Here is a 25,670-nt window from a genome sequence, read left to right as displayed (position 1 = left end):
TGCCACGCTCCCTCTCGCCCGCAGTGTGCCGTTTCCTGCTTGCTGTTGAATCAACATGAATGGGTGAAGTGTTGCTGCACCGGCATAGAGTTGTTGAATGACATCCACACCTGCCTGTTCTCCGAGAACCATGGTTAGTAGTGTTTGTAGTGAACCTGGTCGTAATTGATTCCATATGAAGATAATTTGGCATCACAGTGGGTTCATGTGAACGAAGTCTGATTGTATTGTATAAGGGAAAGTGTTCAGTTGAGAACTTCTATAGTTTCCACCCCAATGAACGCTTTGACAATCAAGCACCACTCTCTTCCCGGGCTGTGTGTGTCATATTTTTTTAAGAATTATCAGCTCTTTTGTACTTATAAAGGATGAATAAAACCTTTTCATTATTTTTGTAAACTTAAATACGCTACTGTTGTCATTCATACTCCTCCAGCCAGTCACGGTTTTTATTTTACTGTAGTGATACGTGGATACACCAGCAATTCAGAATTCAATCATACTAAATTAGTTAATTTGCTGAATTCTGAAAGTGACTACAGACAAAGACAACAAAAGTAACAGGAGTCAATTCACTAATTAAATATATAAAAATTAAGGTTAGCACACAATTTCAAGATTGTTGATAAGATAATACTTTTCTCTATGCAATGACATTAACATTTAGTATCACTTGGAAAGATATTTGTGATAAAGGAAGCGACATCTTGCAATATGACCCCAGTATCAGCATCAGGCAGGTGATTTGCCAGCACAGGGTAAGTCAAACGACTATGTGGAACATTCTCCACGACAGCTGCCATTGTCCGTGCCACTTGCAATGCAAGCACGTCTTATTTCCCATCGTCCTGTCTCCAGGGCGGCAGTATTCTCGCAGGTTCGTCGCAGAGGCCACCATGGTGACGGAACTTCCGTCATCCATCCTACTCGCAGATGAGGCTACCGTTGGGTCTTGTCCACTCGTCTCGTATAGGAGGCCTAAGGGATGCTGCGTTCTCGGAATGCTAAGCAACAATTCAAGCAAATAGCAATAGTAGTTTTATTTCTATAAAGCAGGTTGACAATACTGAAGTTTAATGTTCAAAGGTCTCGCAAACGATGGCCAACGTGCAACATAAATCAGAGTCCTTGCTATACACAATGATTAAACAAGTCTGTCACATGTTTGTGGATCACTACGAACTGCTCTCCTAGCACTCTCTGCTAGTCGGTGCTAATACTCTGTAAATATTTTCCACTAATGTCCGGCCGAGGCTGGGAGGAGCCGCGCTTGTACAAGGTGGTCCATTGATCGTGACCGGGCCAAATATCTCACGAAATAAGCGTCAAACGAAAAACACTACAAAGGACGAAACTTGTCTAGCTTGAAGGGGGAAACCAGATGGCACTATGGTTGGCCCGCTAGATGGCGCTGCCATAGGTCAAACGAATTTCAACTGCGTTTTTTAAATACGAACCCCCATTTGTTATTACATATTCATGTAGTACGTAAAGAAATATGAATGTTTCAGTTGGACCACTTTTTTCGCTTTGGGATAGATGGCGCAGTAATACTCACAAACATATGGCCCATAATTTTAGACGAACATTTGGCAACAGGTAGGTTTTTTAAATTTAAATACAGAATGCAGGTACGTTTGAACATATCATTTCGGTTGTTCCAGTGTGATGCATGTACCTTTGTGAACGTATCATTTCTGGGAACGCATGCTGTTACAGCATGATTACCTGTAAATACCACATTAATGCAATAAATGCTCAAAATGATGTCCGTCAATTTCAGTGCATTTGGCAATACGTCTAACGACATTCCTCTCAACAGCGAGTAGTTTGTCTTCCGTAATGTTCACAGCAGATGCATTGACAATGCGCTGACACATGTTGTCAGGCGTTGTCGGTGGATCACGATAGTAAATATCCTTCAACTTTCCCCACAGAAAGAAATCCGGGGACGTCAGACCCAGTGAACGTGCGGACCATGGTATGGTACTTCGACGACCAATCCACCTGTCATGAAATTCAATACCGCTTCAACCGCACGCGAGCTACGTGCCGGACATCCATCATGTTGGAGGTACACCGCCATTCTGTCATGCAGTGAAACATCTTGTAGTAACATCGGTAGAACATTACGTTGGAAATCAGCATACATTGCACCATTTAGATTGCCATCGATAAAATGGGGGCCAATTATCCTTCCTCCCATACTGCCGCACCATGCATTAACCCGCCAAGATCGCTGATGTTCCACTTGTCGCAGCCATCGTGGATTTTTCGTTGCCCAGTAGTGTATATTATGCCGGTTTACGTCACCGCTGTTGGTGAATGACGCTTCGTCACTAAATGGAACGCGTGCAAAAAATCTGTCATCGTCCCGTAATATCCCTTGTGCCCAGTAGCAGAAGTGTACGCGACGTTCAAAGTCGTCGTCATGCAATTGCTGGTGCATTGAAATATGGTACGGGAGCAATCGATGTTGTAGCATTCTCAACACCGATGTTTTTGAGATCCCCGATTTTTGCTCAATTTTCCTACTACTGATGTGCGGACTAGCCGCGACAGCAGCTAAAACACCTACTTGGGCATCATCATTTGTTGCAGGTAGTGGCTGACGTTTCACATGTGTCCGGCGAACGGTCCGGACACTTGGATGATGTCGTCCAGGATACCGAGCAGCATACATAACACACGCCCGTTGGGCATTTTGATCACAATAGCCATACATCAACAAGATATCGACCTTTTCCGCGACAGGTAAACGGTCCATTTTAACATGGGTAATGTATCACGAAGCAAATACCGTCCGCACTGGCGGAATGTTGCGTCATACCACTTACTTATACGTTTGTGACTTATTACAGCGCCATCTATCACAAAGCGAAAAAAGTGGTCCAACTAAAGCATTGCTATTTCTCTACTTACTACACGAATATGTAATAAAAATGGTGGTTCCTATTTTAAGAAACGCAGTTGAAATCCGTTTGACCTATGGCAGCGCCATCTGGCGGGCCAACCCTAGCGCCATCTGGTTTCCCCCTTCAAGCTAGATGAGTTTCGTTCTTCGCAGTTTTTTCGTTTGATGCTTATTTCGTGTGATTCTTGGCCCGGTAACGATCAATGGACCACCCTGTCTACACTTCTTGCAGAGGTCCATCCTGGCACTGCGCGGTCCCTGACTGACGTCACCTCACCTCCTCCTCCGGTCTTGCGTTCTTCCTCTTTGTCCCGGCGCTTGTGGTTTCATCAGAACAGCTACCTGTACAATGGACGATTCGACAACCTGCACTACACCTACGCGAGGGCTACGAAGAATACTATGGTTTGGTAGCAGCAAACCATCATCATCGGTCGAGCCTCAACGTCTGGAGTTGTTGCAGCCTGTTTGTGCTGTCCTTCGGAGGTTCATTTCTCTACTGATTTCTTAAAATTTGAAGAAAATAAATGCCAACAGCCGTTATTTTATTAATTATTTTATTTTACTACCAGTTTCAATGCCTCATTGGCACCATCTCCAGGCACATATGCACTAGCTAGATAAGTCATCTAAACATCCGTGCTATTATAGGGATCACTAAATTCAACTGGCTTCAGTAGAATTCTAAAACTTGACTGTAGACATGGACTCCCTACACCTCTAAAGGCAACCGAACGTTTTTCCTACAGCGTATTCTGTTTGGATTTATTGGTACTATTACCTATTTCATGCCTAAGTGACATACTTCTTTACCCCTGAATTTCCATGAAAATGTATGAACCTCATTCTATCATCAGTTTCTTGAAGTATTTCTTCTATTACGCAAATCTTCTTCGCAGTTACATTTCTTTTACCTATTTTTCTCTGACTTTGGTGATTGATCTTTTTACAGATAGCCATTCGTGTAAATCTTTACTGTCTAATATGGTGTTCATTATCTGCACCTACATCTACATCTCCTCTACATGCATATTTCGCAAGCCACCAGATTACCACTATTGTTCATTCCTTTCCGTGTTTCATTTGCCAACGGAGCAAGGTAGAAACGATTGTTTGTGTAGCCCAACCTTCTCTTATCACCGAGCGAGGTGGGGCAGTGGTTCAAATGGCTCTGAGCACTATGGGACTTAACATCTGAGGTCATCAGTCCCCTAGAACTTAGAACTACTTAAACCTAACTAACCTAAGGACATCACACACATCCATGCCCGAGGCAGGATTCGAACCTGCGACCGTAGCGGTCTTGCGGTTCCAGACTGAAGCGCCTAGAACCTCTCGTGGGGCAGCGGCTAGCACACTGGACTGAGTTCGGGAGGACGACGGTTCAGTGCGCATCCGCCCAACATGATTTAGGTTTTTCGTGATTTCCCTAAATCGCTACAGCAAATTCTGGAATGGTTCCTTAGAAAGGCACGCTCGACTTCCTTCCCCATCCGTTCCTAATCCCATGGGACCGATGACCTCGCTGTTTGGTCCGCTCACTCAAATCAACCAATCAAACTACCTTTCTGTTATCTTCGTATTCCTGCTTTTATATACCGAATTAACCATTCAGTATCTTCATATACTTTCTCTGCAACGTAGTCTTCTGCTTGTAGGGTCAACATGCATACGTACAGGTACTACATGATTTTTCATATCGGTACATCAATAGATGAAGTTTTCCATGTTTATTTAGATTTTCTAGGTATTCTCTACATGAAAAAACCTGAACTTATACGGATACATCATCAGTACAACGTCAAAAGGTGTACCACTTAATTATACTTTTAAATTTTATTACAAGTAATTCGTAGAACTGTGATGTATCTGTGTTGTGAAAAATGATAAATACTGTCGTACCGGTATATGTCAAAAGAGGATTTATAAAGAAATTTGTGTCAACTGTTACTTACAGCTTCAAAATACTGTAAAAATACGACCGATAAGGCATGTTTTGTGTGCAAAGTTATACAACACCCTCTGTAGTAAGACCTTTACAGGTGGTTATGGAGTGAAATGCGAGTTCGACGGTATGTTAGAAATAAGGAGTAGAAATATTATAAAAAAATCAGCTATTTCTTAATTAAACATCGTACAGTGTTACATAAATGACATATTGTTTTATCCACAAAAATTCCTACAGGTTAAAGCAATACAGTATAACTGCAGAATATTTCACTTTCTCAAAAAATTAAGTTCTAAAAATAGTGTACATTTGCTACTACATAGTCTGAGAGCTGAAAAAATTGTTCTAGTACTTTATTTGCTTTAAGATACGAGTATTTCTTTTTATTTCTTAACTTCATAATATTTGACTTTTCACATAGGTGCCAAACCTCGAAGTAATATTATGATGAGGCTGTGACTATCGTGCTTAACGAACTCTCAGGTACGAATTTTGTATCGCACATATTCAATATTTGTGCACATGAAATACTACAAATTGTATTTCCGTTTAACAACTGAAATCCTCTCCTGGTTTCGATATTGCCTCAGTTGCCACATTATTTCAATTTCACACTTTACAACAGCCAAACGTTTCTGCTTGCTTATACAGCACACCACCCCGAAACGTATTCAACGTGGTGGCACGCGTGATTCTGGCATGTGTGTTTTCTTATTTGCATGGCGGTATTTTCACTGCTGCGTGAAGTACGTGTCGAGTTTTTGGTAAACAGTGCCGCCGAAACGGTTTGTGCTTTGTTGCCTGCGTAAATAACGTGACTGGGGTCGGTTTTGCTGGCCGTAACAACCGTGGTGGCAGCTCGGACGTAACGTACAAACATATGCAAGAACAGGGACTTCAACGGGAAGAAGTTGGCAACAAAAGACAGTACAGATGACGTTAGCAGCTGGCAATTGCAACGGCTGACATGTCTTAGGTGATGTAAATTTTCAGAGGCTAACGATTCTGTGGCGTCAACTGTTGGTTGGTTGGTTTGCGGAAGGAGACCAGACAGCGTGGTCATCGGTCTCATCGGATTAGGGAAGGATGGGGAAGGAAGTCGGCCGTGCCCTTTCAGAGGAACAGTCCCGGCATTTGCCTGGAGCGATTTAGGGAAATCACGGAATACCTAAATTAGTATGGCCGGACGCGGGATTGAACCGTCCTCCTCCCGAATGCGAGTCCAGTGTCTAACCACTGCGCCAACTCGCTCGGTGCAGGATTCGAACCTGCGACCGTAGCGGCCTTGCGGTTCCAGACTGCAGCGCCTTTAACCGCACGGCCACTTAGACCGGCTAAAGATTGAAGTATTATAGTGCAATGCAGGAGCAAACGACAAGCTCCTAACCAAAACCTCAATGTAACCGGAAATATTAGCCATCTCAAGATCAGCATGATAACCCGAAACCGGGTTTGGGCATTTTAAACGTATTTGTAGCTGATTGCGTTCTTCGGCAAGAAGCTGAAATGCTTCTGGAGATCACTTTGAAGACTGTATTGCGGATCCGCAAAAATCAGATGCAGTTATCCAAAGCAACGCAGAGTGTGAACACAAAACAGAAATTGTTATCGCACTACTGAAATTTAAATACCTACAAATCTATCAGAAATAAATATTCTTGTATACCAAGAGAAACAAGGAGAAATGGAGACAGCATTCCAACTAATACGTAATATGTTTCCGTCCACCTTCGTCATACACACACACACACACACACACACACACACACACACACACACACACACATCGATGTATGGAAACTGTAGGTCTTTTCGAGGACATTGCTCTGAACTCTAAGCGTGTACTAAAAACACGGAAAAATTCATATGAAACATTGAATGGAAACTGAAGTCGCTTAAAATGAATCCGAAAATCGGTTGGGATCAATGACATGCAGGGTGTGATAGAGATCTCTCGAGCTGCTTAGGTGCTGTGAGAAAAGTAGCTCCTACGAGTGTACTTCTCATGTTTATAATCTGCCAATTTGTAGTATGAGAGGATTTCGGACAAATCAGATTCAGTAGTAGTTTCCTATTACCCATAAATACAACTTTCCTGTTTTCTGTAAAACCAACGGCGAGGAAGAAAACGGAACATGACGTTGTGTATACAATTTTCGTTTGAAGTTAATGTAAGGTCAATGAATATATATGAAAGTAATAATTAGTCTAGTAGTTTACATGGCCTGCTATTGTAGATTGACGTCTAAAAATATTTACAGGGTGATTTTTTCCACCAAGTACAAACTCTAGGGATTAATCGATGATAAGATATGCAACAAAAAGGGCTGATGAACTTATGTCCGGAAATGCATGTCTTACAAGCAAGAGACCATTAATTCAGTCATACTTTGTTACAGAGACTGCGATCTAATATGGTCTGTACCACCAGGATTTTGGAACGTACACTCCTGGAAATTGAAATAAGAACACCGTGAATTCATTGTCCCAGGAAGGGGAAACTTTATTGACACATTCCTGGGGTCAGATACATCACATGATCACACTGACAGAACCACAGGCACATAGACACAGGCAACAGAGTATGCACAATGTCGGCACTAGTACAGTGTATATCCACCTTTCGCAGCAATGCAGGCTGCTATTCTCCCATGGAGACGATCGTAGAGATGCTGGATGTAGTCCTGTGGAACGGCTTGCCATGCCATTTCCACCTGGCGCCTCAGTTGGACCAGCGTTCGTGCTGGACGTGCAGACCGCGTGAGACGACGCTTCATCCAGTCCCAAACATGCTCAATGGGGGACAGATCCGGAGATCTTGCTGGCCAGGGTAGTTGACTTACACCTTCTAGAGCACGTTGGGTGGCACGGGATACATGCGGACGTGCATTGTCCTGTTGGAACAGCAAGTTCCCTTGCCGGTCTAGGAATGGTTGAACGATGGGGTCGATGACGGTTTGGATGTACCGTGCACTATTCAGTGTCCCCTCGACGATCACCAGTGGCGTACGGCCTGTGTAGGAGATCGCTCCCCACACCATGATGCCGGGTGTTGGCCCTGTGTGCCTCGGTCGTATGCAGTCCTGATTGTGGCGCTCACCTGCACGGCCCCAAACACGCATACGACCATCATTGGCACCAAGGCAGAAGCGACTCTCATCGCTGAAGACGACACGTCTCCATTCGTCCCTCCATTCACGCCTGTCGGACACCACTGGAGGCGGGCTGCCCGATGTTGGGGCGTGAGCGGAAGACGGCCTAACGGTGTGCGGGACCGTAGCCCAGCTTCATGGAGACGATTGCGAATGGTCCTCGCCGATACCCCAGGAGCAACAGTGTCCCTAATTTGCTGGGAAGTGGCGGTGCGGTCCCCTACGGCACTGCGTAGGATCCTACGCTCTTGGCTTGCATCCGTGCGTCGCTGCGGTCCGGTCCCAGGTCGACGGGCACGTGCACCTTCCGCCGACCACTGGCGACAACATCGATGTACTGTGGAGACCTCACGCCCCACGTGTTGAGCAATTCGGCGGTACGTCCACCTGGCCTCCCGCATGCCCACTATACGCCCTCGCTCAAAGTCCGTCAACTACACATACGGTTCACGTCCACGCTGTCGCGGCATGCTACCAGTGTTAAAGACTGCGATGGAGCTCCGTATGCCACGGCAAACTGGCTGACACTGACGGCGGCGGTGCACAAATGCTGCGCAGCTAGCGCCATTCGACAGCCAACACCGCGGTTCCTGGTGTGTCCGCTGTGCCGTGCGTGTGATCATTGCTTGTACAGCCCTCTCGCAGTGTCCGGAGCAAGTATGGTGGGTCTGACACAGCGGTGTCAATGTGTTCTGTTTTCTATTTCCAGGAGTGTATATTGTGTTCAAACATTATGAATTACCTCAACGTAAACTGTGTATTGACACACAGTAAACATGGGCTTAGTAAACATCGTTCCTGTGAAGCACAACTATCTCTTTATTCACATGAAGTGGCGAGTGCTATTGACAACGATTTTAGATAGATTCCGTATTTCTGGATTTTCGGAAGGCTTTGCCACTGTAACACACAAGCGGCTTGCAGTGAAATTACGTGCTCATGGAATATCGTCTCAGTTATGTGACTGGATTTGTGTTTCCCTGTCAGAGAGGTCACCGTTCGTAGTAACTGACGGAAAGTCATCGAGTAAAACAGAAGTGATTTCTGGCACTCCCCAAGGTAGTGTTATTGGCCATTTGCTGTTCCTTATCTATATAAACGATTTGGGACACAATCTGAGCAACTGTCTTTGGTTGTTTCGAGACGACGCTGTTGCTTATTGACTAATAAAGTCTCAGAAAATAAAAACAAATTGCACAATGATTTAGAAAAGATATATGAATGGTGCGAAAATTGGCAGTTGACCCTAAGTAATGAAAAGTGTGAGGTCATCCACATGAGTGCTAAAAGAAATTCGTTAAACCTCTGTTACACGATAAATCAGTTTAATCCAAAAGCCGTAAATTCAACTAAGTACCTAGGTATTACAATTAAGAACAACTTAAATTTGAAGGAACTCATAGCAAATGTTGTGCGGAAGGCTAACCAAAGACTGGGTTTTATCGGCAGGACATTTATAAAATGTAACAGATCTGCTAAGGAGACTGCCTACGCTACGCTTGTCCGTCCTCTTTTAGAATATTGCAGCGCGGTGTGGCATCCTTATCAGATAGAACTGACGGAGTACATCGAAAAATTTCAAAGAAGGGCAGCAGGTTTTGTATTATCGCGTAATACGGGAGTGTCACAGAAATGATACAGGATTTGGGCTGGACATCATGACAAGAAAGGTGTTTTTCGATGTAACGGAATCTTCTCACGAAATTCCAATCACCAACTTTCTCCTCCGAATGCGAAAATATTTTGTTGACGCCGACCTACATAGGAAGAAACAATCAGTATGATAAAATAAGGGAAATCAGAGCTCGTACGGAGAGATATAACTGGCCGCTGTGGCATAGCGGCTCAAGGCGCTTCAGTGTGGAGTCCCGCGGCCGCTAAGATCGCAGGTTCGAACCCTGCCCCGGGCGTGAATGTGTGTGATGTCCTTAGATTAGTTAGGTTGAAGAAGCTCTAAGTTCTATGGGACTGATGACCTCAGATGTTAAGTCCCATAGTGCTCAGAGCCATTTGAACCATTTGAATGATATAGGTGTTCGTTCTTTCTCCGAGCTATACGAGATTGGAATAAATGGGAATTGTGAAGGTGGTTCAATGAACCCTCTGTCAGGCACTTAAATGTGATTTGCAGAGTATCCATGTAGATGTAGATGTAGATACCATGCAGACACAGCCACAGTGCTCATGGTTTCTTCCTAGAGGGCAGTACTGTTCCTCATACGTTATGTCCTAGCACCCCCTCCTGCCATATTAATTGGTAATGTTGTATCCGATCCACTTCTCTTACTGACTCACCTTAGTGGATGTGATGCAGCGTTGTGCACAATGGTTCTATATTCGATTCGGGAGCTTGCCAACATGGTGTTTACTTACGGAATGGAAAATGGCAACGGGAGGCGCGCAGCAATGTTGTATCAGAAGCTCTGTCCGTTTCAGGAAGCAGGAAATCATGAAGGTCCAACCCAAAAAGTTCGGACACCAAACTTAGAGGAAAATGTGACTAGCACAGTGGAAGGTGACCGCTTTGTCAATACCAGGCAGGTGGCTCGCCAGTGCAGGATAAGCCATACGACCCGGTGGAGCATTCTCCATGACAACTGTTACTACCCTTATCACTTACAGCGTGTGCAGGACTTACTGGCGACAGTCTTCCCACATTGTGAGCAGTTTTGTCACTGGTTTCTTCACCAGGCAACCACGATTCCTGGGTTTGTGTCATGCCACCTTCACGCGGAGTGTTATCTTCAACTCTCATAAGTCATCTCTGGGATAGTATGCAGAGCCCTCATTGCAGAGCCCTCATTGCATGGTGAAAGCTAGTCTTCAGCATCGGTGTAGCTAGAATGTGTGGGCCGGTATAATTGTCGACCGTATTTTGGGACCAGTCTACCTCCCACATCACCTAACAGGCCGGAACTATCCGCGTTTCTTAAGGATGACTTTGTCTCCCTGCTGGAAGATTGGTTCAAATGGCTCTGAGCACTATGGGTCTTGACTACTGAGGTCATCAGTCCCCTAGAACTTAGAACTACTTAAACCTAACTAACCTAAGGACATCACACACATCCATGCCCGAGGCAGGATTCGAACCTGCGACCGTAGCGGTCACGCGGTTCCAAACTGACGCGCTTAGAACCGCACGGCCACACCGGCCGGCCCTGCTGGAAGAAATGCCATTGGTCATTAGAAGGGTTATGTGGCTGCTACATGATGGCGCTCCAGCCCACTTCACCGTCAACGTATGGACGCATTTCAATGGTATTTTCCTCGGTCAATGGAATGGACGAGGGGTCCAACTGCATGGCCTGCTCGTTCATAGGGTCGAAACCCATGCCATTTCCGCTTGTGGTACCGGTGCCCTATCAAAAGCATAGTGTATGCAGAGCCTATTTCAGATATGGAGACACTGGAGCAGCATATTCATGGTGCCTTTGACACTGTTCCGATGCAGCCTGGCCGATCAGACAGAGCAGGCTATGGCGCGTACACGCATGCCTTGAAGCACATAGAAACCATTTTCAGCACATACTGTAACTGTGGCTACATGGTACAGCGCGTATTAGACCGCAGTATCTTTAACAATGTACTATTGAATGAATGGTCTTTAGCATGGTAAACATGCATTTACGGACATAGGTTCTTTAGACCTGTTTTCTTCTGTATCCTCTCATCGATCAATCTCTCTGTATAGCCCATGTCCGTCAGAATGTTCATTATAGCATCACGTAAGATTTATTATATATGTTATTCAAGGACTTGTCTTTATACTGTATGACAGTATAGGTACATATATCTATATACCATAGAGATGAAAAATATATATAGCCTACGTCCATCTCCAAGTGTTTATTGTCCTATGCTGCAAGAAAATGAAGTCAGTCGCACAATATCTTTTCGATATTTTTCCTATCAAGCCATTGTTTGAAGAACTTCTTGACAGATTTACTTGAAATTTCTACACTATGCTGTAATAAACATTCGAACATAAAATTTGTACTGATATATGCTGCATATTGATTTATATATAAATGAAATAAATATGTAGCGTATGTCCGTCCTAAAGTTTATTAGAGGCTTTCGAGATTTTTGGTGACAGCTTCAAACAACTTCTCTTTATATAGCAGCGTAGATAAAATGATAATTAGAAAAAAATTGAGCAATAATGAAGTTACAATAATGTTAATTACCTGCGTCTCTCAGTAGTCTGTCAAACAATTCTCTTATTTATTGGAACGGGTGTAACGTCAGATTCCATATGTGAAACACAGATGAATGGGAGCTGAATGCACACCACGAATCGATTATCATTAGGCCGGTGTTGCGATTTTAATGAATATTATTATCCCGCCACCGGCGGATGCAGAACTTGCTTCACTTTTGAGCCTGATTTACACAACACCGCAGACGTCTAAATGCAGTAGCCTCTGGACATAATTTACGCAAATGACAGGTTAGAGGTAGCTGAGTGTGATGTTTCTGTGACAAGAGTCCTTCATAATAATCAAGGGCCTTTACCGTGCTGACACTAAATGTGAAGTAAGATAACGCCATTGGATCACTTATGTTACGGACCGTTCATGAGATCAATAAACCGAACCCATAATGGCGAGTTAGCTAATTAGTCGAGACGTGTACAGCGTGTGGACAAAAAATAAGGAAAAACCGGAAACGGAACACTTTACCGTGCTTAATACGGTGAGGAATTCTGTTGGCCTTCAAAACAGCGTCCAGTCGTCTCAGAACGAATAAATACAGGTCCGCTATGGTCTTCAAGGGAATCTTATACCATTTGCCCTGCAAAATAGTGGCTAGATCAGGTAACGATGGCGGAGGTCCACCGTCACTGCCTCTCTGCTACTCTCTTTCAGCACAAAAAAATGACGATATGTTCAGATTCTAAAGTTTGTTTTAGTTTGCCAAAATGAGGGATGAGGCAACTTTTCCATCAGATTCCTTTAAAGAGGGACAGATTCGCCTTTTTTGTGCTCCGACAGGAGCATTTATCTGCTCGTTCCCTTTTTGCTGCTTCTATGAAACGAATTCTGGTTCACAGTTTATTTATGTGCTTCGCCACATTTATATCATTGGCCGTTGTGCGACCTTGCAGAGTAATCATTGGGCATGGAATACCGCGGAACGGGTAGTCAAATTATCACATATGGTTGGTTCATATGGCTCTGAGCACTATGGGGCTTTACTTCTGAGGTCATCAGTCCCCTAGAGTTTAGAACTACTTAAACCTAACTAACCTAAGCACACCACACACATCTATGCCCGAGGCAGGATTCGAACCTGCGACGGTAGCGGTCGAGCGGTTCGATACTGTAGCGCCTAGAACCGCTCGGCCACCCCAGCCGGCAATTGTCACCTAACCCCTGCCATGTTTCGCTCTTTAGATGTAAACTCTGCCACAAATTCGAAACTGTGTTTAACAAGACTCATCGAACCAAGTTATATCCTTCCACTGCCCGTAGTCCACGTGTTATAGCTTCGGCATCACGCTTACCTGTTACTCATACATTCATCACTGATGAACGGCTTTGTAATACCAGCTCACCCTGCAATTTCCAGCTTCTGGAGCTCCATTCTCGTGTTTTCGGTGCTGACAGGCTTCATATGGGCGACACTCAGTTCTGCAGTGACTTTGGCAGCTGCTGCTCTCTTACTTTTGGTCACAGTCCTCTTCAATGACATTCTGTCACAATCACTCAACACACACATTCGCTCGCATTGTGACTTTCGCTGTACGTGTTATATACACTGGGCAACAAAATTGACGGGAAACTTTTTCGAAACCTTGTAATTATTTACTATTGCGGCATATTAGCTTGAAATGTGCTCAGAGGTATCTAAAACATTTCTCTGCAGGCGTGGCACCCTGCCATGTCATCCTCTGGCTCCGCTACGTTTCAAACAGCAACGTGTCGATGTATGCGAGAAAAAGGCTCAGAAGTTCAGGTGAGGTGATAGATGGGTTAGTGATGTCACATTGCCATCAAATTTCGCCCTCATTCTGCCCAACGCCACCGTGGACATTTCACGTGATGGGGAGCTCTTTGCACCAACTCTTACCTATGTCTTACGCCTTCTTTTCACGGCTCCACAATGGAGGTTAGAACCACTACGACCATAGTGGAAATTTACTTATGTTTGCCCGGCGAAAATATTTCAAACACATCTCTGATAAAAGTCGACACCAAAAGGCCGCACCGAGCGTGATGACGCAGTGGTTAGCACACTGGACTCGCATTCGGGAGGACGACGGTTCAATCCCGCGTCCGGCCATGCTGACTGAGGTTTTCTGTGATTTCCCTAAATCGTTCCAGGTAAATGCTGGGTGGTTCCTTTGGAAGGGCACGGCCGACTTCCTTCCCCGTCCTTCCCTAATCCGATGAGACCTATGTCGTCGCAGTTACGTCTCTTCCCCCAAACAACCCAAAAGGCCGCAGGAGTTGGCATAAACAAGATCGCCACATCTCTTGAGCCTTTAATTCCCCACATACTTTTTGGTCGAAAACAACAATTCGCATAGGGAGATGAGCTACAGGACGACGTTCTTGACATTATCTGACATTATTGACACCCTACAGACACTTCAGCCCAGTCCTAAGATCGTGGTTGAATGTGATCGCGCTCTTTTGAAGAGGCGTGTGGCTGCAATTGTTGCTCCAGTGTGTGTGGAAACACAAGGAACCGTTCAAAATCATTTGACGAGAGTAGAACGCAATGCGAAGCAGCCAAGAGTGCTTTTGATTTTCATCCCTCCTGTGCCACAATCAAAGAGGGATACGACTTTGACACATGTATAAAATATCATAGGGTCCTTATAAGCTCTCCCCCCCCCCCCCCCCAGCCACTGAGCGCGACAATACTGTCACGGTTTCTGAGCACTTTTGAAACGTACCTGCACTGCGAAAACCCGTGAGAAAGTCCTGGTCGCCTGCTAGTAGGCATGCCGCAACGTCAAGTGGTTCCTACCTGCTACAACAATCGTCACGTTTTTCCTCTGTACAGGTACATTTTTAAACTGCTCAATAAACGTGTGCGGTTGGCACTGAGTGTTTTGCAAAAATTGGTGGTTTTAGAGTGACCCTTTTACATTTTGTTCTCGCATATGCTAATGTTGCACTCATCTGATCACTCCACAGGAAGGTCCAAGACTCCTGAGGTTTGAAAAAGCATAAGCACCCTTTGCTGCTTGGCATCACGTTCAATTTCCGTCGAATGGTTTGTAACCATCCCTTGTCGTTCCACTCTGTACACAGAGTAAAAATTGCCGTTCTATTGCACTCCAAAGGGGTAAGATGGCATTGCTAGCTCACGATGTCCTCAGAGGAGGGCTGCAGCGTCCGTGTCGTATCTGCAGTGTCAAAAATTTCAAATAACGTCTTGTTGCTCATCGCTCTGTGAACTGCTATTTTCGAATTTTCGAAATCAAAAGTTTTGGAATTACCGCCTCAAGGTAAGGTGTGATTTAATTGATTTCCTTTATGCCATGCGCTGATGCCTTTTCGTGTCAATTCTGAGCGGCTGTGTGTCTGAAATTTTTTCTTCGGCCACACACGGGGAAACCGCACCTCGTGATTCCAATGATGGTCGTTGAGGTTCTGACCTCTGTCGCACTGGCGTCAAAAGAAGGCGTGAAATATGGGCAAGACGGGATGTGAGGTCCTTCTCATCGTATGATACGTCCACAGCGACTTTGGACAGAATTGTGGGGAAATTTGCTGCCTATGTGACATCATTGACCTACCTTACACTGCCATGCTTTCGCAACATTACAGAGGAAGCATCTAGGCACCCTAAAGCTAAATTTCGGACATAAACGTCGTAATGGAAAATAATTATTCAGTTTCGAAAAAGTGATCCATTAATTCAGTTGAGCAGTGTATCTTCGATACGGTGCGTCCTGAAAAATCGAAACCACCTAACTTACATGCGGAAGCATACACCATTCGAGCATAAACAATTACCTCACTGTGGAATTTATTCACCTCCAACATGATGCTCTCGCAACTACACAGAAATCTTGCAGCTTATCGAGGATATTGCAGAGGTGCCGTTCGTGGTGAAATACAGCAGCGAAAACCGCTTGCTTGGCTACCATCTTCATTTAGTTTCAAGCACACATTTCTCGCTCTGTTCCCATGTTTAGCCCTTTATAATTTTGCGGGCGACATCAGGAATACTGTTGAATTTATCTTTGTTTTACTGGTAGTACATTTTTTAAAGTGCTGAAAGCTTTTGCAGCTCTTGGTTGCACAGAAAGACCTGTTGAAATCAAGCAATATTTCGTTGCAAAGATACACTTGTTTAAAAAAAATTTGGAACAAAGTTTACCAGATGAAGTAAGTGAATTTATAAACTGAAGTTCAGGAGGTATCAAGTAGATACGGTGGTTCTTCTACTAAGTCATGGCAAATTTGAGACTACTGAAAGTTATTATCTAACTAACTACTAGGATTTTCTCGCTAATAAATGCTCTGTAGTAGGTCTGTACACCGCACCTAAAAGTTGCAAAATTGGGATTTTTCAGGGAATAATATCTCGTGTTCTCTTGATCAGATAGATTAAGCTTGGGGGTAGTCCTTGTCTATCTATCGCAAAGACGTGCATATTGTAGCTGTCCTGCAGCACAAGGTCAAAATTCAAACACTACACACTTTCTCCAACCCAGACTAACGGAACAAATCTTGCGTTATGTGTGATCTACAGTGGTCCTTTGCGTCTTAGGAAAGCACCATTTTTTCATGGGTGTTTCCTGAAGAAACCGAATAAACTAGTTTTTAACCGTATTGGGCACCGCGGGTGCAATTATCTAAATAAGTAAGGGTAGCAAATGGCTTACACCTTAATTGAATATCACTAGAAATTTATCTAGAATCGGCATTCCCCTCTTTTCCAGTATCTGTATCTGTTATCTAAATACACACGAAAAACCACGATTGTTGGTTACAAGTACCAGTTTGGGAATAGTCACTTCTATAATTTCTATTCAGGGAAAGTCGTCCACATTTTTACTATATCTTTTCAAGGTGATGACCTCGGCGAACATCGAAACTTTTTTCTATAACACTATGCGTTATCGAGATCCAGAGGTTCAAATTTACAGTAGATGCGTATGTAAAATAAGCAAGTAGTATCCGGTACGAGCCATAAATGTAGCTTTGACTGACGTAGTGAACACGTGGCAAGGGTTCTGGGGCCACGGCAGGGCTCTGAATTCATCGAAATATGATTTTAGCCAGCATGATTTTCATCACTATTACCTTATGCCGGTACACAACGAACTAGTAACTAGCTCACCATCGGATAGCTTCTTATTAGCGTTACAAAGATTTATAGATAGGCGTAGTATTACGGGCGCTATGTAAAATGATAACACCCAAACCTTCCATTCAACTAACCGAGAGTCAACAGAAGTATGGACGGTCATCTCTGCTGACAAAACTCGCCGGTTAACTTTTCCACAAGGTATCACATGGGAGTTCATAGCGCCATAAGCGGCTTGGTGGTGAGGATGGGAGCAGATGGTTGACTCAATCAAACGAAGTCTTCGCAGGGTACTAGGTCACTAGAGCGTCGACGAGGAGGGCCTAAAAACTGTACTTGTGAATATAGAAGCTTCCCTCAACTCAAGACCCATCACATGAACCGACATCGAAGTGCTTACTCATTCTCTGATCGGAGGAAAACGTACCTTCCTACCCACGGAACCTGAGCCACCAAAAATCAACATATTTGTTACGGCAATTTAAGCTACTGGAAGAGATACTACGATTTCCGGAAGTATAGGAGAAAAGAGTATTTCTTGCTGCTTTGGATCTTCCATAAAGTTTAGAATACTGCCAAACCACTGAAGGTCCGAATTGGAGGTATTGTACTTCCTCAGTAGGATGTACCTCCCCGCCACATGTTGAAGAGAGCGAGAGTGATAGAACTACGAACCGGTCGCGACGAAGTACGTCGAACTGTCCTCCTCGTTACACCGTATGGAAGAGATGTTGACAGGCCAAACCTAGTGGGGTGTACGTAGAAGGTCGGTGGCGTAGAACATCTTTGTCCTGAGCGCTTTATCTCTGTATCAGTGTATTGTATAATATGGTTGACTGTCTTGTTGAATATCGTTGTCTGTCTGTTTTCATAGATACGTGAATAAATGTAAAGGTGATCGGTTTGCACTTCCTTACTTCCGGATCTCGGCAGCGACGGTGGGATAGGCAGACATCGAGTCAATATGAGAAAAAGGAATGAGACAGACATGTATATAGACTGTGGAGGGAAATGCTGAATATGAAGGGTTAACTACAAAGGGAGACTGTTAAAAGAATTTAGAATGTTCTGCGTTAAAAGAACATGAACGTGTTCTTATGCCCAAATTTGTGTTGTGGAAGACTGAATGAGGATTGAGGGAACTATTTCCCTGCTTTACTGTCGGTCTTTTCGTCTTTTTTGTGCTCCGACGCGAGCATTTTACCACTGGTATATTATGCTTCTTATCTTGATACCACTGCATTATCTGCAGGCCCACTGCGTTAACCGAAAGTCATAAAACATTAACGCTTGTTTTGTGTAAAAACCGGACATTATACATAGAAAAGGAAGACTATTCTTATGAAAGTAGTAAAACAAAGCACAAGTGGTGTTGAGAACTGTTCAGGAAACTAAATACTTCTTGACACATATCATCTGGCCTTCTTCGGAGTGAACTAAATGATCCACACTGGAACAAAAGTAGGAAGTCGCTGAAGATCTGTAATTCTGCTGCTTGCCAAGAGAAACAACAGTCAATACAGTGTTTCTAACTGTTAGTAACCCTTTCATCTGGACAAATATGAAAACGATAACCGTTGCACTGATTCGCATTCGAGGGACGACCGTTCAAATCCCCACCAAGACACTTAGATTTAGGTTTTCCGTGATTTCCCTAAATCACTCCAAGTCCGGAGAAAATAGGTTAAATGTAGTACTACATGTGTAATATTACTACAACAAGTCTTTCAGTTATTAAAGTCCATGCTTGATATCAGCTATAAACGAAAAAAGCTGTAGTTATCGACTCTACTTCTCATTGTGAGTAATGGCAGAATCTCGGTATTTTCCCGTTCGTCTTATGATGCAGATGTTAGTTTCAACCTGGAACACCACAGAGATCGGGGGCGTGTGCGATCTACATGTATCTCTGTCTAAGGAAACGTTACATAATATTTAAAAAATTTCTTGTCGCTTACTTCTGTCAAAAAGGCGATTTTGTATGAGGAATTCGGTTGATCATTTTTATATCTAAAAGAGTTTTTTTCTGTTACAGGTATGTAGTGCTGATGAACTGCTACAGTAATTGCGACAGAGACTCGAGGTATGCTGAACAACAAAGGTAAGTAGAAGTAACGCAGGCAGGCGGTTTCGAAGGTCGTCAAGTAGTAGTTGACATGCTATTTTAGAAAGGAGAGAAACTACACTACTGGCCATTACAATTGCTACACCAAGAAAAAATGCAGATGAGAAACAAGTATTCATTGTACAAATGTATTACATGTGATTACATTTTCGCGCAATTTGGGTGCATAGATCCTGAGAAATCAGTACCCAGAACAACCACCCCACCCCGTAATAACGGCCTTGATACGCCTGGACATCAAGTCAAACAGAGCTTGGATGGCGTGTAAAGGTACAGCTACCCATGCAGCTTCATCACAATACCACAGTTAATCAAGAGTAGTGACTGGCGTATTGTGACGAGCTAGTTGCTCGGCCACCGTTGACCGCACGTTTTCAGTTGGTGAGAGATCTGGAGAACGTGCTGGTCAGGGCAGCAGTCGAACATTTTCTGAATCCAGAAAGGCCCGTACAGGACCTGCAACATGCGGTCGTGCATTATCCTGCTGAAATGTAGGGTTTCACAGGGATCGCATGAAGGATAGAGCCGGGAGATACGCCAGTATGGCGATGACGAATACACGCTTCTAATCTGCGTTCACCGCGATGTCGCCAAACACGGATGCGACCATCATGATGCTGTAAACAGAACATGGATTCATCCGAAAAAATGACGTTCTGCCATTCGTGCACCCAGGTTAGTCGTTGAGTACACCATCGTAGGCGCTCCTGTCTGTGATGCAGCGTCAAGGGTAACCGCAGCCATGGTTTCCGAGCTGATAGTCCATGTTGCTGCAAACGTCGTCGAACTGTTCGTGCAGATGGTTGTTGCCTTGCAAACGTCCCCACATGTTGACTCAGGGATAGAGACGTGGTTGCACGATCCGTTATAGCCATGCGTATAAGATGCCTGTCATTTCGACCGTTGGTGATGCGAGGCCGTTGGGATCCAACACGGCATTCCGTATTACCCTCCTGAACCCACCGATTCCATAATCTGCTAACAGTCTTTGGATCTCGACCAACGCGAGCAGGAATGTCGCGATACGATAAACCGCATCGCGGTAGGCTACAATCTGACCTTTATCAATGTCGGAAACGTGATGGTACGCATTTCTCCTCCTCACACGAGGTATCACAACAACGTTTCACCAGGCAACGCCGGTCAACTGCTGTTTGTCTATCAAATATCGGTTGGAAACTTTCCTCATGTCTGCACGTTGTAGGTGCCGCCACCGGCAGCAATCTTGTGTGAATGGTCTGAAAAGCTAATCATTTGCATATCATAGAATCTTCTTCCTGCCGCTTAAATTTCGCTTCTGCAGCACATCATCTTCGTGGTGGAGCAATTTTAATGGCCAGTAGTGTAAATTACGATGCGCTTCCTTGCACTTTTCCTTTCCTGTATGACAAACACCTTCCCTCCATTTTGAGCAGCAATTATGTAAGTAATAGCGATCTATATGTCTGAAAAGACTTTCACTATTTTTCCAACACATGATGTTTTGGTATCTTGTAGTTCGTTGCTGAACATACTTTCGCTGTTATCTAGAAGACTAGTTAACACAGTATGCGAATAAGTAGTTTAACCGACACCACGAATGGTGAACATCATGTGTGCCAGTCTGTGACCTCAAATGAGTAACTCATGAAACACTACTAACTGATTTGTAAAGAATGTATTGATTCTGATCTGCACGAGTTGATGTGGTCACAGCATCCTCATATGTACAAAGCATGTTAGAGGAAGAGCAGCACATATTTTAGGAGTAGGTTGTGTACACCAATCCAATCAAAATATTGTATATAACATGTGTCCAACGTTTATCCGTTACAGAGTACAGCCGTTAGATTGTAACCCAAACACTCCCAGAAAATGTTTTGGAAAAAATGAATTATTAAGATCACAGTTGATTTTTCATACACTCCACCTCCGACTTCAATGCACTTTTCACCTCTCTTGGAACACCACATGTAACTCTCTTAAGTCTAGTTGACGTTATTTTAATAGAGCATCGATACTGACAATCCGTACAATCAGTTCGTCTTCTATGTTAACTTTTCTCGCAGACTTCGCATTTCAGCCGTCAACACAGGCAAAAAGACAAAGAGGTAAGTTCAGGGGTCATTTGTGGTCACGAAACGTGACCATTTCCGTCTATGCCTATCTGTATTTCGGTAAATTTAGGTTTGTTTACCTGACGACTAGTCTACAAGAGCCCAGCGATGCTTGTCCTTGTGACCTAGGAAATCTCTTCCAATAATTCTGGACGTCCAGACGAGATATGATTGCTTGGGACTTCATCTGTCTCAAGTAGTTTAGTGAAAACATGAGTAAACATACTTTGGATGTCATTCTGCTGCTAGGAAATCGTTTATTCTCTACAAGCAGCAGCGGAGTGTTCCTTTCAAAACTCGTAGACATTATTATATCGCCATACTCAGCGTCTACAAATTCGTGCGGCACGCTTCACTGATGCTGCAGGAATGCCCAACTGATCAGCATAACTGTTGAAAAATTCAATTATATAAACTCAAACACAACTTCACAACTTGAATTTCAAAACATATTTTACATATGATAAATAAACCCACACCAGTTTGACTACAAACAAAGGAAACGAAAACTTATCTCTGTAACCGGTTGTAGCACAGTCTTTATAAACAAATATGCAGCCTGCGCGTGTTTGTGCTCGTAAAATACAAAAAATATTCATACATTTCGTATGAAATTTGGGCACAGCGTCGCATCTAAATAAGAGCGTAATTGATATATAGGGTAACGTCGTTACCAAAAATCTCGAAACGTTGTCACATTTAACTAAAATTTAACACTAGACTTTAAAGAACCTTCAGATGAACAGTAGGATACATATTTCTTAAATTACACAATATGTAAATGGAAGTGTATTGCCAAAAGTTTCTAAATGTACGTGACCGATTTACTCAGATTTCAAGTTGTACTTGTTACTCTAATGAACTTGTGGACAAATTTGGGTAGAATTGTGGTGAAATCTCGCGTCAATTCAACATCATTAACCCATTAACCCACCTTATACTTCACATGCCTCTGCCTTATTACTCTACACGCCGACACCATTCTGTTCGAAGCTTCGCCGAGCGTGAGGGTGAAGTCTCAGTGTCACACACTGTAACACCACTCCAGATCAAGGTGGTAACCTTCGAGCCAGATTTCTAATCTACTCGAAGCAATGGGAGAAAATGATGGGGTTTCGAAAACTGACTCATGCCTGTAACAAAGTCGTACAGTGTGTACATGCTGAGTAATGTGATCAGATTATTATACGAAATTTAAGAGACCTGGTATTTGTCCTTCAGCTGAGACGTAAGGCTATATGGTTTCCTTCGAGACAGAGTCAGTAAATAAAATTATATTGTTCTCTGCGGCTACCGATGCAGCAGCCTGTCACAGCCTTTCACTGCTCTCTGCTGACACAAAAGGGATTACCAAGTGTAACCGCTGCAGGCTGAGAAGAGCTATTGTGTTCTTTACTCCGAAGATTGGTTCGATCGCGCAATCCCTTCTAGTCTGTCCTGCGCAATATCTCCATCTCTGCATCCGTACTACAACCTATATTCGTTTGAACCTCCCGATCCTTTGTGTCCGTCTACAATTTTTAGCCCCAAATTTCCTTCCATTACCAGACCGACGAATCATTGATGCATCCCGATGCGTCCTTTTCAAAATGTGGTTCAAATGGCTCTGAGCACCATGGGACTTAACTGCTGAGGTCATCAGTCCCATAGAACTTAGAAGTACTTAAACCTAACTAACCTAAGGACATCACACACATCCATGCCCGAGGCAGGATTCGAACCTGTGACCGTAGCGGTCGAGCGGTTCGATACTGTAGCGCCTAGAACCGCTCGGCCACTCTGGCCTGCGCGTCCTTTTCAGCCGATCCCTTCATTGAGTCAAGCTGTGAAATGAATAACTGTGTTCCACAATTCTCTCCAACGCCTCTCCATTAATATCTATTTTCCCCAATTCAGTTCTGCGCGTTTCCACTAGTTATCCGATCGAGCCAGATAATTTTCAGTATTATTCTGTGACATCAAATTTCAAAACTTTCTTTTCTCTGAAGCTGAAGGTAAAATCTACATGGGAATTAGCCCGTATCGTGTTCTTCTTCAATTTCGTCTACACGATCGACATTTCGACCTGAGCTGGGATGTTCTTGAGGATCTCATTGTATTCACAGTCTCAACTTTTCTATTCTTGTCTCAGCTGTTACATCCATGTTTCACTTCCGTACATGGCTACTCCAAAGAAATACCTATAGGAAAGACTTGCTAACTTTTAAATTTATATTCAATGTTAAAAGTTTTATCTTTTTTAGGACGTCTTTTCTTGCTGAAACCAGTCTCTTCATCGAGCATTATTATTTTCTGACCAAATAGCAAAACGTATTTACTACTTTTTGTGGCTCCTTTCCTAATCATATTCCCTCAGAATTGCCTGATTTAATTCGATCACATTCCCTTATAATTATTTTACTTTTGTTGGTGTTATCTTGTACCCTCGTTTGAAGACATTATTCCTCTGTTCAACTTTTCTTTCATGTCCCTTACCGTCTCTGACAGCATTACAATGCCATCAGCAAACCTTCAAATTGCCATACCTGCTCCTTCCACATTAATTTCGCTGCCAAATTTTTCCTTGGTTTGCTAGTTAGCTTTGCCAGTGTACAAGCTGAATAACATCAGGAGTAGGCTACAATCCCGTTTTACTGCTTTGCCAACTATTGATTATTTCGCTTACCGTTCGTCTTTTACAACTGCAGTTTGGTTTGTGTATAACTTGTAGAGAACTTTTCACTCTCTGTGTTTCACCACTCTTACCTTAAGAATTTCGGAAAGTGTTGTTTTCTCAACATTGTCAAAACTCTCTCTTAATGTACAACAGCCACAGACGTAAGTTTGCCTTTCTCCAGTCTCATACGTCGCAGGATGAGTATGTCATAACGTCTTCCCATATTCCTCGGAATCTAAACTGATTTTCACCGACGTCAGACTTTAACAAGTTTATCCATTCTTTTGTCAGTAATTCATATTTCAATGCAGCTGCCAAGAAAGCAACTCTTCGTTGCGTCTCTTTGAGAATGCGAACATATACTTAACAGAAATCACGGTACGCAACAGTCATTGCACACCTCAGAATTTTCCAGAATTTCGTGAAGATTGATTAACAACAAAATTATCGGTGGAGTGTGGAAATAGGGTTAACGAGAAAGAAATAAACTCAATAGTTCGTGTGGTGCTTGAAGTGCTAGTCTAACAAGGCATCTTTGAGCGTACTTTGCGAAAGCACCGACGGTCTCTGTTGTCAGGTTGTGCCCAACAGCTCAGAGTTCAGACGCTGTTGAAAGCAGTCGGGCATTGAGCATGCAGAGGAACTGGTTGGATTGCATTTAAAAAACACACCGTCTTGTTCACGGGGTAATCAAACTGACCCTCGAATTACTTCAGGTTAACAAGGATGTTCTGTAGCATTACGCCGGCCGAAGTGGCCGTGCGGTTAAAGGCGCTGCAGTCTGGAACCGCAAGACCGCTGCGGTCGCAGGTTCGAATCCTGCCTCGGGCATGGATGTTTGTGATGTCCTTAGGTTAGTTAGGTTTAACTACTTCTAAGTTCTAGGGGACTAATGACCTCAGCAGTTGAGTCCCATAGTGCTCAGAGCCATTTGAACCATTTTTCTGTAGCATTACCAATTGCAGCATCGTTACTACACTGAGGCGCCACAGAAACTGGTATAGGCATGCGTATTAAAGTGTAGAGAGGTATGTAAACAGGGAGAATATGGCACTGCGCTCGTCAACGCCTATATAAGACAACATGTGTCTCGCGCAGCTGTTGGCCCGGTTACTGCTGTTTTAAAATGGTAGGTTAGCAAGATTTGAATGACTTTTATAGTCGGCACACGAGCAATCGGACACAGCATCTAGGAGGTAGCGATGAAGCGGGGATTTTCTCGTACGACCATTTAATGATTATACCGTGATATCAGGAATTCGATAAAACATCAAATCTCCGATATCGCTACGGCCAGAAAAAGATCGTGTAAGAACGGGACCAGTGGCGATTTAAAAGAATCGTTCAACGTGACTGAAACGCAACCCCTCCGCAAACTGCTGCAGATTTCAGTGCCGGCCCATCAACAAGTGCCAGCGTGCTAATCATTCAACGAAACATTATCGATGTGGGCTTTCGGAGTCGAAGGCCCACTCGTGTACCCTTGATGAGTGCACGACACAAAGC

Source organism: Schistocerca piceifrons, chromosome 6, assembly GCF_021461385.2.
Source record: "Schistocerca piceifrons isolate TAMUIC-IGC-003096 chromosome 6, iqSchPice1.1, whole genome shotgun sequence".
Classification (NCBI taxonomy): domain Eukaryota; kingdom Metazoa; phylum Arthropoda; class Insecta; order Orthoptera; family Acrididae; genus Schistocerca; species Schistocerca piceifrons.
The sequence above is the reverse complement of the archived record's forward strand: the minus strand, read 5'-3'. Positions refer to the sequence as shown.